The sequence below is a fragment of the Lissotriton helveticus genome, chromosome 1_1 (assembly GCF_964261635.1).
Source record: "Lissotriton helveticus chromosome 1_1, aLisHel1.1, whole genome shotgun sequence".
Lineage (NCBI taxonomy): Eukaryota > Metazoa > Chordata > Amphibia > Caudata > Salamandridae > Lissotriton > Lissotriton helveticus.
The window spans coordinates 932,163,498-932,176,174 of record NC_136057.1 but is presented as its reverse complement, the minus strand read 5'-3'; the positions used below and the strand labels follow the sequence as shown (position 1 = coordinate 932,176,174).

At 47.1% G+C, this 12,677-nt stretch overlaps 1 protein-coding gene across 2 annotated transcripts in view; it reads right to left on the bottom strand.

Annotated features, from left to right (window-relative positions):
- USP6NL (USP6 N-terminal like) overlaps nt 1-12,677 on the bottom strand; it is a 1,161,829-nt gene that overhangs the window by 176,276 nt on the left and 972,876 nt on the right. The gene's annotated exons all lie outside the window — the stretch shown is intronic.

Below are 12,677 nucleotides of genomic sequence, written 5' to 3'. Positions count from 1 at the left end.
AGACTCCACAGAGAACAACACTCAAGCTGATCGTGCCAAGATCATCTCGAGGCTGATAAACGAGATAAGGAAGTAAGACAAGCCCAACAACAAGCGCACAAGCACAAGATAAACAGGAAGCAACAACAGCAGATACACCTAAAACGAACCAACCAACAATATACGAAGCCACAAATCAGTGTACACACAAGCCAGCACAAGACCAGAGATGAAAACGGGACACGCTGGCAAGCAAAACAAGCAAAGTGACTTGCAAGCAAGCCAAACCCTAACGAGGACCTAGTCCGAACAGACAAGGACAACAAAAGCGATCAGGCACACAAAACACATCCATAAGACCAGCCCATAACATGTGCCATTAAAGAACTAAAGAAAATAGCCGGCAGCGATGGAAAAGGGTCGCAACTACAAAAGAAAAACAGGTCGGAGAGCAACATGGACTCCCCAATCAATCTAAGAGCGGACATCACCAGCACACTGGACAGCATCCTCAAAAAACTAGCTGAAGTCCACAATCTAGCAAAGTCGACAAAGAAAACAACGGACACGATACAATTGGAACTTGCTGCCATTAGAGCGGACATCCACGCAACCAAACACAAGCTAGAAGCAGTTGAACAAAGGGTTAGTGATATAGAGGACAGATCACAACTCACAGGGAAGGCCATAGGAAATATTGCCAAAGCTACTACTGAACTCCGGAGACAAACAGCAGAATTTGAAGACCCCAACAGAAAAGGCAATATAAGGAATTTTGGAGTCCCAGAAGGAGAAGAAGAAAAAGCCGGCTCATGTGTGTCGCTAATACAGAACCTCATCCCAAAGCTTACTAACCTCAAGTTCGAGGGTCCATTCGAACTAGACAAGGCGTACAGAGTTCCAGCAATCAGACAAACGGGCAGAGCGAGCCCAGGACCGATACGATGCAAACCATTACGGTCACAGGAAACGGACGCCATATTCAGAGTAGCGAGAAAGAACCCCAACCTGGTATGGGACGGTCACAAAATCATCCTCACACAGGACTACTCCAAACCCACAGTCAATATCAGAAAGGGGTTCCTAGCTCAGAGGGACAGGCTAAGAAAAGAAAACATCACCTTCTTCGCAGCCCAACAAGATTCAGAATATACAACAAGGGGGTCACGCTGACATTCGAAGACCCAGCTGAACTGTCACACTACCTACAAGGTCCGCCATCGCAGGAAATGGAAGCGTCCGCTCCAACTGGAAAAAGAAGTGCCTCACCGAGCCCACAGTATGAAGTAGCAGTGAGGGGGGAGGAGGGGTGGAGAGGGAGGGGGGAAAGAAAGCAGAGGGGAGGGGGGTTGTTCGTCCTGTCAATCACGTTTGTCTTGTCCGTCATGTATGCTTTGTTCTTGTCTTTGTCGCAGCCATCACACACAAACTAGATAGATCGTCCATAACATCAAAAACACCTAATCCTAAGGATATGGCTAGCTCACAGCACAGCACTGCCAGAGAAAGGCTACCCATGGCCAAACCAGAATTAGCCCACTGTAGTACTAAAAATGACACAGTCTAATAACAAGACACTGTCAACAGACCTTAAGATCATCTCCCTCAATGTTAAGGGTCTCAACCACCCTATCTAGGAGAAAAAGACACTAGACTACTTAGCCAAGACCAAAGGAGACATTATCTTGCTGCAAGAAACCAAACTCTCCACATAGGAAGCAGACAAACTCAGAGCCAGGTGGATAGGTCAGGTTGCCTGCTCACCAGCAGTGGGCAAAAAGAGAGGGGTCATCACTCTGACCAGTAGCAAACCTAACATAACCATTGAGAATGTGCAGCAAGACAACGAGGGCAGACTATTGATTACGCAGATGAAAAGAGGAGAGGAGACAATACTCGTGACGAACATCTATGCACCCAACACCGACGACACTCTATTCTGGGAGGGAGTAATTAAGGAAATAGAGTCCAGCAGTTCACACAACATGACGGTTGTGGCGGGCGACTTCAATATGTCACTAGACCAAACCCTAGACAGGCAATCAAAAACTAAAGCACGTACCCCGACGTCACACAAGACACTAACAAACTTATGCAACAGATTCAACCTAGTAGACCCGTGGTGGCTTCAGCACCCTGACACCAGAGACTACACCTTCTACTCGAACCCAAACAACTCATACAGCAGAATAGATTACATTCCCATCTCAGGAACCCACACGCACCTAATTGAACACAGACATCGCTGCCAGAATAATATCGGACCATGCATGCATCAGCCTACACCTCACAGGGAGACACATGAACACATGACCCGTAGATGGCGACTCAACTTCACAACTATAGCCAAACAAGAAGACAAGGATAACATCTGGGAAGCCATTGCTGATTACATCAAAGACAATGACACACCAGGCGTAGACCCCAAAACTCTGTGGGAGGCCCTCAAAGCAACTATCAGAGGCGTACTAATAGAAATCAAAGCCAGGAGGGCAGGGAGGCAAAGGCTCAGCTATCACAGCTGGAAAAAGACATCAAAAGACTAGAAACACAACACATTGGAGACACAACAAATCAACATATACTGTTAGAACTCACAAAGAGAAAATATGAATTCAACAGAATCCTTAGCGAACGGGCAGGGTTATGGATAAAAAAATACAAAAAAATCAACCTTTGCGAAGCAAACAAAGCAGGGAAGATCCTAGCGTCATACCTTAAGCACAAGCAAAGGCGACACTACATCACATCAATCACAGACACTAGCAGCAAAACACACACCGGTCACAAGGACATCGCACACACCTTTAGGGAATTCTATGAGGAGCTCTACAACAAAGATGAGGAGCTCTACAACAAAGATGATGACCTTGACACAGAGGGAACCAAAACCTACTTTGAGAACCTAAACTTACCGAAAATATCGACAGAAGAAGTGCTGGCGCTAGGCCAAGACATCAAAACTCTTGAAGTCAGGACAGCCATTAAGGCTCTAAAAGACAACAAGGCCCCAGGACCAGACGGTTACACAGCACCATTCTACAAATCCTTCCAAGACCAACTAGCATCAATCCTAATGAAGGTTTTCAATCACTGCGGAGGGGAAGGGGTAGTAACAGAGACGATGTCACAGGCCAACATCATAGTCATCCCAAAGGATGGCAAAGACCCACAATGGCCAAAAAACTACCGGCCAATATCACTCATAAACCTAGACTGCAAATTATACGCCGGAATACTAGCAACAAGACTCAACAGGTTGCTCCCACAGCTAATAGGGAACACACAGGTAGGATACATGAAAACCCGAATGTCAAGTGACAACACCAGACTCCTCTGTCAAGTCATCGAACACTGCTCGAACTCATACAACCCGGCAGTCACAATCACACTGGATGCAAAAAAGGCCTTCGACAGAGTATCTTGTCATTTCTTAGAGAAATGCATGCAGGCATACAACCTGGGAGAGTATTACACAAGGAAGGTCATGGCCCTCTACAAAAATCCCAAAGCACAGATCGCGATTAACGGAACAACCTCAGCCCCTTTTAACCTCCAAAGAGGGACCAGACAAGGCTGCCCACTATCCCCACTGTTGTTCTTATTAGCACTAGAACCACTGATCAGGGACATCCTAGGAAATAAGAACATAGCAGGTATAAATATCAACAACGCCACAGCTAAGTTAGCTGCCTATGCGGATGACTTGCTAATCACTACAGAAGTTTCGACCAAGTCCATACCAGCTCTCATGCGCACCATCGACACCTACGCATCTCACTCCGGTTACAAACTAAACAGAGAGAAGTCAAAGTGCATGCCACTGAACGTACATACAACGAATGATGTACTAGGAGACTCAGGGCTAGCCTGGCAAACGGGATCGGTCAAATACCTAGGAATCAATTTCAGGAGAAACCTAATAATCACCCTCGAGCAAAATGAGAAAAATACCCTAAATAAGATAAAAGGCCTGCTGGAGAACTGGTCGCCCAAATTCATCACCTGGTGGGGAAGAATAGAAACAGTCAAAAGAACAATTGTTACTTACCTGTAAACAGGTGGTTCTCCAGTATTGGTGTCTTTCATAGATTCACATGCTTGAATATAGATTCACATGCTTGAATATTCCCCGTCGTCGGAGTGGGAGTCCCACGGTAAATAAAATAGCAATTATATACTATATATATATATGTAACAACATAAAACCTGAAATATATACTAGAAAAAAGGCATAAACAGCCTACCCACATTTCTACATAGGAATGCATGGGAAAGGAAAAAACCATATGCAGTCTATCCTTGTCATTATGTTGGTCCAAACTGCAGCCAATCAGGCGTCAGCAGCCCTCTAGAACCTTCTCCTCAGAGCTCAGCACCTCAGATTTTCGTAGCACAAGAGTGACCAAAGAGTCTATGAGGAGAAGAGAGCCTCTGAGGGGAGGAGGGAGGGTCGCATGTGAATCTATGAAAGACACCAATACTGGAGAACCACCTGTTTACAGGTAAGTAACAATTGTTCTTCTCCAGTATTGGGGTGTCTTTCATAGATTCACATGCTTGAATATAGAATAGATAGCAGTCAGTACCAAAGAAAGTTTCCATAGTTACAATGCATAATAAAAGACTGAAAATCATATGTATGGAGCACATATATATATATATATATAAAAAACCAGTCAGCAATTACTTGGAAACTAATAGGAGGAGGGTAGAACAGAGGCTCACCTTATTGAAAAAGATTACGAAGCACAGTTTGTCCTACTGCGGTATCCCCTTCATTCATGGCACCCAGACAGTAGTGTTTCGTGAACGTGTGCCTGCTGGACCACGTGGCTGCTCTGCAGATGTGATGCAGCGGGACACCGGCAAACAGTGCAGTAAAGGACGCCATTGATCTGGTAGAATGGGCCCTCACCGGAGATTGTAAAGGTTTGCCTGCCTTTTGATGGCAGAAAGCAATAGCCGAAGACACCCAATGGGCTATCGTAGGTTTGGTGACAGGACGTCGATTGTGAAAACGCCCATAAGCTACAAAGAGTTGGTCAGATTTGCGGAACTGGGCCGTTCTGCTGATATAGAATTTCAAGCACCGTTTAATGTCTGAGGAGTGCAAGCGTTGTTCCGCAGGAGACTGCGGGTTAGCAAAGAAAGTCTTCAGAACAACAGGTTCATTAATGTGGAAATCTGAAGGTACTTTAGGAAGAAAAGTAGGGTTAGTGCGTAGGAGCACACATTCCGACTGAAACTGAAGAAATGGTGGTTTGATCGTAAATGCATGAATGTCACTCACTCGACGCGAAGACGTCAATGCAAGAAGAAGAGCCACCTTCCAGGTGATGAACTTGAGGTCAGCTCTAAGTATTGGTTCAAATGGCGCTTTCATTAATTGTGCCAAAACAATGTTAAGGCGCCAAGCAGGAGGAGGGCGCCGAATTGGTGGAAATTTACGAAATAGGCCTTTGAAAAATTGGCGTATTATCCGAGAGGAACAGAGGGAGGTGGAGCCATCGTGGCGGAAGCGTGAAATTGCCGCCAGGAAATCTCTTAAAGCGGCATGAGACAATCCTGACTGAGCCAATTGAAGGAAGAAAGGGAGGAGCTGTGCAGGTGTCGCACGCAAGGGATGCAGACCGGCAGCAGCACACCAATGACAGTATCGTTTCCATTTCAACTTGTAAGTTTTTATAGTTGAAGGAGCTCTGGCCTGAGCAAGGATGTCTCGACATTCTTGAGGAATGGTCAGATGTGCAAATTCACAGTGTTCAGGTTCCAGCCTGATAAGCTCAGAGAAGAGGGGTCCGGATGGTAGATGAGACCCCTGTCCGAGGAAAGAAGATCCATCCGAGGATGAAGAAGGATGGGCTCGCACTGGGACAGAAGGAGCAACTCCGAGAGCCATGTCTGTCTTGGCCACCTGGGAGCAATGAGAATGATGTGGCAGGGTTCTCTTCGTATCTTCCAAAGCACCCGAGGCACTAGCGGGATTGGAGGAAAGGCGTAAGCAAACAGATTTGACCAGTTCATCAAAAGGGCATTGCCCTGTGACCCTTTGTGGGGATGCCAACTTGCGTAAGCTGGGCATTTCCGGTTCTCCGGCGTTGCAAACAGATCCAGTGTTGGGCGACCCCAGCGACGAAAGATCATGTCGAGTGTTGGTTGATGTAGCTCCCACTCGTGGGTTGATGATCGGGATCTGCTCAGGGAATCCGCTAGGAGGTTGGACAACCCTGGGAGATGCACTGCGGTGATCGTGATTTGGTGCTTGAGTGACCAGTCCCAAATTGCCTGTGCCAGGCGAGACAGTGCTGGAGATTTCGTTCCGCCCTGCTTGTTTATATAGTGCATGCAGGTTGTGTTGTCTGTTTGTATAAGGACAGGCTCTCCTTGCAGCACGTGTTGAAACGACTTGAGCGCTAGAAAAATGGCTATGAGCTCCAATCTGTTGATGTGCCGTGCTTTCTGATGTAGCGTCCATTTGCCTTTTATGGACAGGTCCTGGAGGTGCGCCCCCCATCCCTCCAGAGATGCATCTGTTGTGAGTGTAAGATCTGGAGTGTCTGAAAGGAACGACATTCCTGCTGCGAGATACAATGGCTGTGTCCACCATTTGAGCGCTGCTTTCATGAGAGTCGTGATAGAAATCAGATCGTTGAAGGATCTGGTGACCTGGCGCCATTGTCCGTCTAATTCTTCTTGAATAGGACGCGTCCACAGTCTGCAATGTGGGATGAGTGCGATGCACGATGATGCCATCCCCAGAAATGACTTCAGCAGTCGAACTGAAACGTACTGTTTTGACAGTAGAAGAGACACTAGACGAAGAATCCTTTGTTGACGTGCCAGGGATACAAACGCCTTTGCCAACGTGGTATCTAATGTGGCCCCTAGGAAATCCTTGCAAGTTGCAGGGTGTAATTGGGACTTTTCCAGGTTGAGAGACAAACCCAAGGAGCGAAACACCCTCTGACATAGGGAGGTATGGCGCAGCAGCTGTGAGCGGGACTGCGACTTCAGGAGGATATCGTCGAGATATGGGAATATCTGGACACCTTGGAGGCGAAGAAAGGCCATGACCGGAGCCAATATCTTGGTAAAGACGCGAGGGGCGGAACAGAGGCCGAATGGCAGTACTCTGAACTGGAAATGCTGTTGCCCCACCTGGAATCGAAGGAACTTCTGATGACCGGGGAGTATTGGGACATGGAAGTAGGCGTCTCGGAGGTCGACAGTAGCCATGAAATCTTCGACTGAGAGCAAACGCAAGATTTCTGTAAGCGTTAGCATGGGAAATGATTGATTCTTGAGATATTGATTGAGCGCTCTCAAGTCCAATATTGGTCTCCATTCCCCGTTCTTCTTGACGATTAGGAAAACACGGGAATAAAACCCCTTCCCCCTTTGAGACTTTGGCACTACCTCCACTGCACCCTTCTGAATCAGAAGGCGAACCTGATGGAAAAGTTCCTTGAGGTGTGGAGAAGGCGGTCCGGAAGGTGGAGTTGGAGGAGGGATTTCGACGAATTCTAACGCATGGCCCTTTTCCACAATGTCTAGCACCCAACTTGCCGTGGTGATGGAGGACCATTGAGAACCAAACAGAGAGATTCGACCTCCAATTTGTAGAGTGAAAGGCAAGTCATTGTCGTTTATTGGAAGATCCTCTGTAAGTGGACTTCCCTCTATAGGCTTTGGCTGGCTGTTGGCGAGACGACTGTTGTCGATTATAGGGGTAACGCTAGTTGTTTTGATTATAGGGGCGATATTGATTGCTTCCTCCTCGAAAATTAGAGTTGGTGCCTCATCCTCTAGCACCCCGAAAGGGCTGCTTTTTAAATTGCAGGGTCCCTAAGGCACGTGCCGTTTCCGTGTCCTTTTTAATAGACTGCAGTGCCTCATCAATGTGTGCCCTAAATAGTGATTCTCCATCATACGGCATATCCAGAATCTTTGCTTGAACTTCCTGACGGAAGGAGGTGGAGCTCAACCAGCCTTGTCTTCGTAAGACAGCAGCTTCTGCAAGCTGTCGGAAACCAGTGCAGGCCACATCAACTGCACAATCAATTCTTCTGACGTTCTTTCGCCTTCCTGGAGAAGTTGTAACGCCTCCGTCTTGGAAGCATCCGAAAGCATAGCCACATAAGCGGCCATGTCTGCCCATATCTGTCGGTTGTAACAACCCAAAATGGCCATCGCATTAGCCGCCCTCACCGTGGTGGATGACATCGCGGAGAACTTGCGGCCTATCGCATCAAGGCGACGGCTCTCACGGTCTGGCGGCGCTGTGATAGTGGATGCGGGATTCCGGGATCCCCGCTGGGCTGCTTGTGTAACAAGCGAATCCGGTTTCTGCTGGCCAATGAGGCATGCTGGGGTTCCTACAGGCGCCTTATACTTCTTTTCCAATCTTGGCAATTGGGCAGGGGAAGGAATTTGGTGTTGTCATCAATTTTTCTCCTTCAGCCCAGATGAAATCAATAAAAGGGAACAGTATGAATCTGTTTGAATGGCTGACTTTTAAAATCATAGAGGAAACAATCCTCCTCTCTTTGGACTCGTGGCAGCTTAAAGTGTTGAGCCGCTCTGTCCATTAGCTGATGGAAACTTGCAATATCTACTGGAGGAGAATCCCCTTGTGGTACTTGAGATGGGGACGGTGTTTGAGCCTGATAGTCATCCCACTCCGCCATATTCTCATCAGCATCCACATCAGTAACCTCCCCATCTTCTCGATCAGGTGGGTTCTCCTCCTCAGCATCCGGATACACAGTTGTGTGTACTTGAATGGATGTATGCCTCTGAGTAACTGCAGGTGGTTGAGGCACGATAGGAGCAGCTGACGGCTCCGCCGTAGGTGCTAAGATGGAAGGAACAGTAGACACCTGTGGCGATGGAGGGAAACGTCTGTTATAGTCATCTAGCATATTCTGCAGATTAGAGATGAGGTAACGTCGAAGTCGGAATTTGAACAGGCATTTCTTCATCTTGGCCATATTGCTCCTCCTCATCATTGCTGAACTCTTGGCATTTTATAATTAAATCAGATGGACTTTGAGCGCCAGTGAAGGACTCATGCACATCGACTTCAGAGTCCTGGTCTGAATCCGTAGCAAACAAAGGTGAGGGAGGCAGTGTATCACCAGAGAGTGCAAGGTGTGCACTTGGAATCTTATGACCCTTGTGAGGAGTGTAATCCTTTGTGGCACCGATAGAAGATAATGGCAGCAAAGGCAGAGAGGCAAAAGATGACGACATCGTAGTTGTCTTTTCCACAGTTGGAGACTCCACCGTAGACGGCAATGATCCTGTTGATGGTGCCGTCGTCAGCATCGACGACGAAGGTTTCTTGGATTTGGTCATCGAAAACGGCGTCGCCGGTGACATCGTCGACGAGGCAGCCGTCGACGGTGATGTCGACGGCAATGGTGTCGTCGACGGAACCTTCGTCGACGCGGCCGTTGATGGAACCTTCGTCGATGCGGCCATCGACGGAACCTTCGTCGACGGCAATGGCTTCTTCTTCGTCGACGGGGCCGTGGTCGACGGGACACTCGTCGACTGAATACTCGTCGAAGGCATCGACGAAGTTACCATCTTCACATTTTTCGTCGACGATGATCTAGCAGTCGACGGAATCTTCGTCGACGACGAATTTGGAATGACTGACGACACAGTCTTTGAACTGAGGATCACCTTCATCGTCGACGACGTCGACGGAAAAGCTGTAGACGACCCAGAAGCCAGAGTCGTCGTGACAGTCGCCGTCAATGTACCAGAGACAGCCAGTCTCGTCGACGGAACTGTAGTCGACACTGTCGTCGACGGAGCAACAGTTTTCCTCACAGAAAAACCTGTGGAAGTAGCCTGAGAGCCAGGTCTCGTGGGCCCAGAAGTAGTATGGAGAGGTGAAGACACCACAGGGGCTAAAGAAAGAGACATTTTCTGCTTCTTTATAAATGGAGAAGGCAACTCCTGCACACTACTTCTTTTGGAGGCTGCTCGGGAATGGCCAGACATGAGGCTTTCAGCATCAGAAATTACATGCTCCTTGTCTTTTAGTCTCTGAAGCCAGAGGAGTAGACGGCCTTCCCTATCTTTCAAAGTCTTAGTGGAGAAAGTTCTACAGAACTTACAGCTTCCCACTTCATGGTCAGGGTAGAGACAGTAAATGCACTTACTGTGTGGATCCTCTGAATAAAGTCTTAGCTTTCCACATGAAGAACAAGCTCGGAAGAGATTTCTTACTTGAAGACATGTTGAAAACCAGGCAAAAGGCAGAAGAGTAGAGAAAACTGAGCAGAGCTCAGGGAGACTCCCTTACACACAACGTGCGGTAGAAAATCTGAGTTGCTGAGCGCTGAGGAGAAGGTTCTAGAGGGCTGCTGATGCCTGATTGGCCGCAGTTTGGACCAACATAATGACAAGGATAGACTGCATATGGTTTTTTCCTTTCCCATGCATTCCTATGTAGAAATGTGGGTAGGCTGTTTATGCCTTTTTTCCAGTATATATTTCAGGTTTTATGTTGTTACACACATATATATATATATATAATATAATTGCTATTTTATTTACCGTGGGACTCCCACTCCGACGACGGGGAATATTCAAGCATGTGAATCTATATTCAAGCATGTGAATCTACGAAAGACACCCCAATACTGGAGAATGATGGTCACCACAATAGATAACTATTGGGTCAGTATGCTTTCCCCTAGCACTAACAGACGACTTCCACAAGAAAATAGACCAAACACTGAACAAATTCATCTGGAGAGACAAAAAACCGAGAATAGCCCTCCAAATAATTAAGATTGAGAAAAGAACAAGGGGGCCTCAATGTAGCAGACCCGAGATGCACTGGGTACTCCAAAATCAGAAATACACTCCTACTTGGCTATCACTAGAGAGAGCCATCCTTGACAACACGGACCCTCTAACCCTCCTCACCGCCAACAAACAGTCACTAAAAGGGAACCCAATATTCAAGATAACTAAACAGGCACTTCTCAAGGTAGACCAAAAGTTAGAGATAAGCATCAAAAACTCCAAGTGGGTTGCGCTTTGGGCAAACCCCAAAATCAAATACAGAGGCAGACCCCTAGAAATACCAACTTGGAAGCAACTAGGCCTCTCTCACTCAGCCCAGCTGGAGGAGAAGGGCACACCCCACACTTTCAACACCATGAAGGAAAGGTATGCCCTCCCAGAATTAGAACTATACAACTTCCTGGCCATTAAATCGACCATCACAAAAGCGAATCTAAACAAGCTGACTCCCTCAATATTCCAATATATGGAAAACATAAACAAGACCGGCCACCATGCATCACACCTATACAAACTCCTCCGCCACACATCCTCAACGCTAAAAACACAACCTACTGGGAAACACAGATAGGCTCGAAACTCACAGAACAAGAATCACACACCATGTGGTCATCCCCGACACCTAACATGATATCATCGGTATTAACTCAAACAAAATTCTGGCTGCTGCACCAAGCGTACTGTACTCCGGTTCGATTGGCGAAACTAGGTCTTAGAGAGAACAGCCACTGCTGGGACTGTAACAGCGAAATAGGGGACATAGCTCACCTAATCTTCTACTGCAGCAAGGTCAAAATATTTTGGAATAAGGTGTTCGACTTTACTAACAAGATCCTAGGCTGCACCCTGAAACAAGAGTTCGGCACTTTAACCACAGCACACTCCAACACCGACGTTCGCTCACAACAAGACAGAAACCTTCTCGACTTTCTCCTAACTAGTGCAACAGAGACAGTACTAGCCAAGTGGAAAGATACCATCAAGGCCACTTTCAAGGGGTGGCTAAACTGGGTAACGTACTTAAGAGGAGCCGACAGCACTACATTAAGGAAACACCATGGAGGAAAACCAACAGAGATGTGGTCATCATTAGATAGCTTCCTAGACCAGTACAAACCACCCTAGATAGTGGCAACCACCCACAGTGCTGGACGGTCGATCCTCAACCAGTCGCCAAACAAATATATGTATATGTTAAATGTTTAAAACTAGGCACAGGACGGAAAATAAGGGTCCCCTGCAGCCAAGCCATAAAGACGGCTAGCCCACCGGGACATTTTAACCAGCCTTCCAATAACCATATACAAAACGCTTTTATGTAATTTATGTATATCAAATGAAACAGTGAATTGTTCCAATTGCTTTAATTGTTATATGTTTTATGTGTATGCTGTCAAGAAAAACAATAAAAATATACTTTAAAAAAAAACAAAAATCGCTTACGTCCCGGTCGGCCAGCTGGCCGCCGCCTCTCCTTCGTCCTCTTCCTGGCTTCTTGGGGAGACAGGAAGCACCAGGGCTCCCAGGCTCCCTGCAGATAATCACAACGCTGCAATGCACGGTTTCATTGCCTCAGCCAGGGGTTGGGGGTGTGCATGTTCTCCACACAGGCTGTAATGTAGCCTGTATGGAGAATACGGTATGTGCGCATTACTGTTATGGGTGGCCAGAGAGGGCCAGCCAAGCACTCAAGCTCACATAGGGCAGGCAAACCACTCCTCCACCTGCTCTGAGAGCAACCCTGCCCCACAAAGACGCTGCAATGGGGAAAACTAAAATGATAATAATCCCGGGTTATCATTTTATTTTTCCTTTTTCTTACACTTCAAAAAGCAGTGGGGCAACGCTTATCCGCCTTAGCGGAGAAG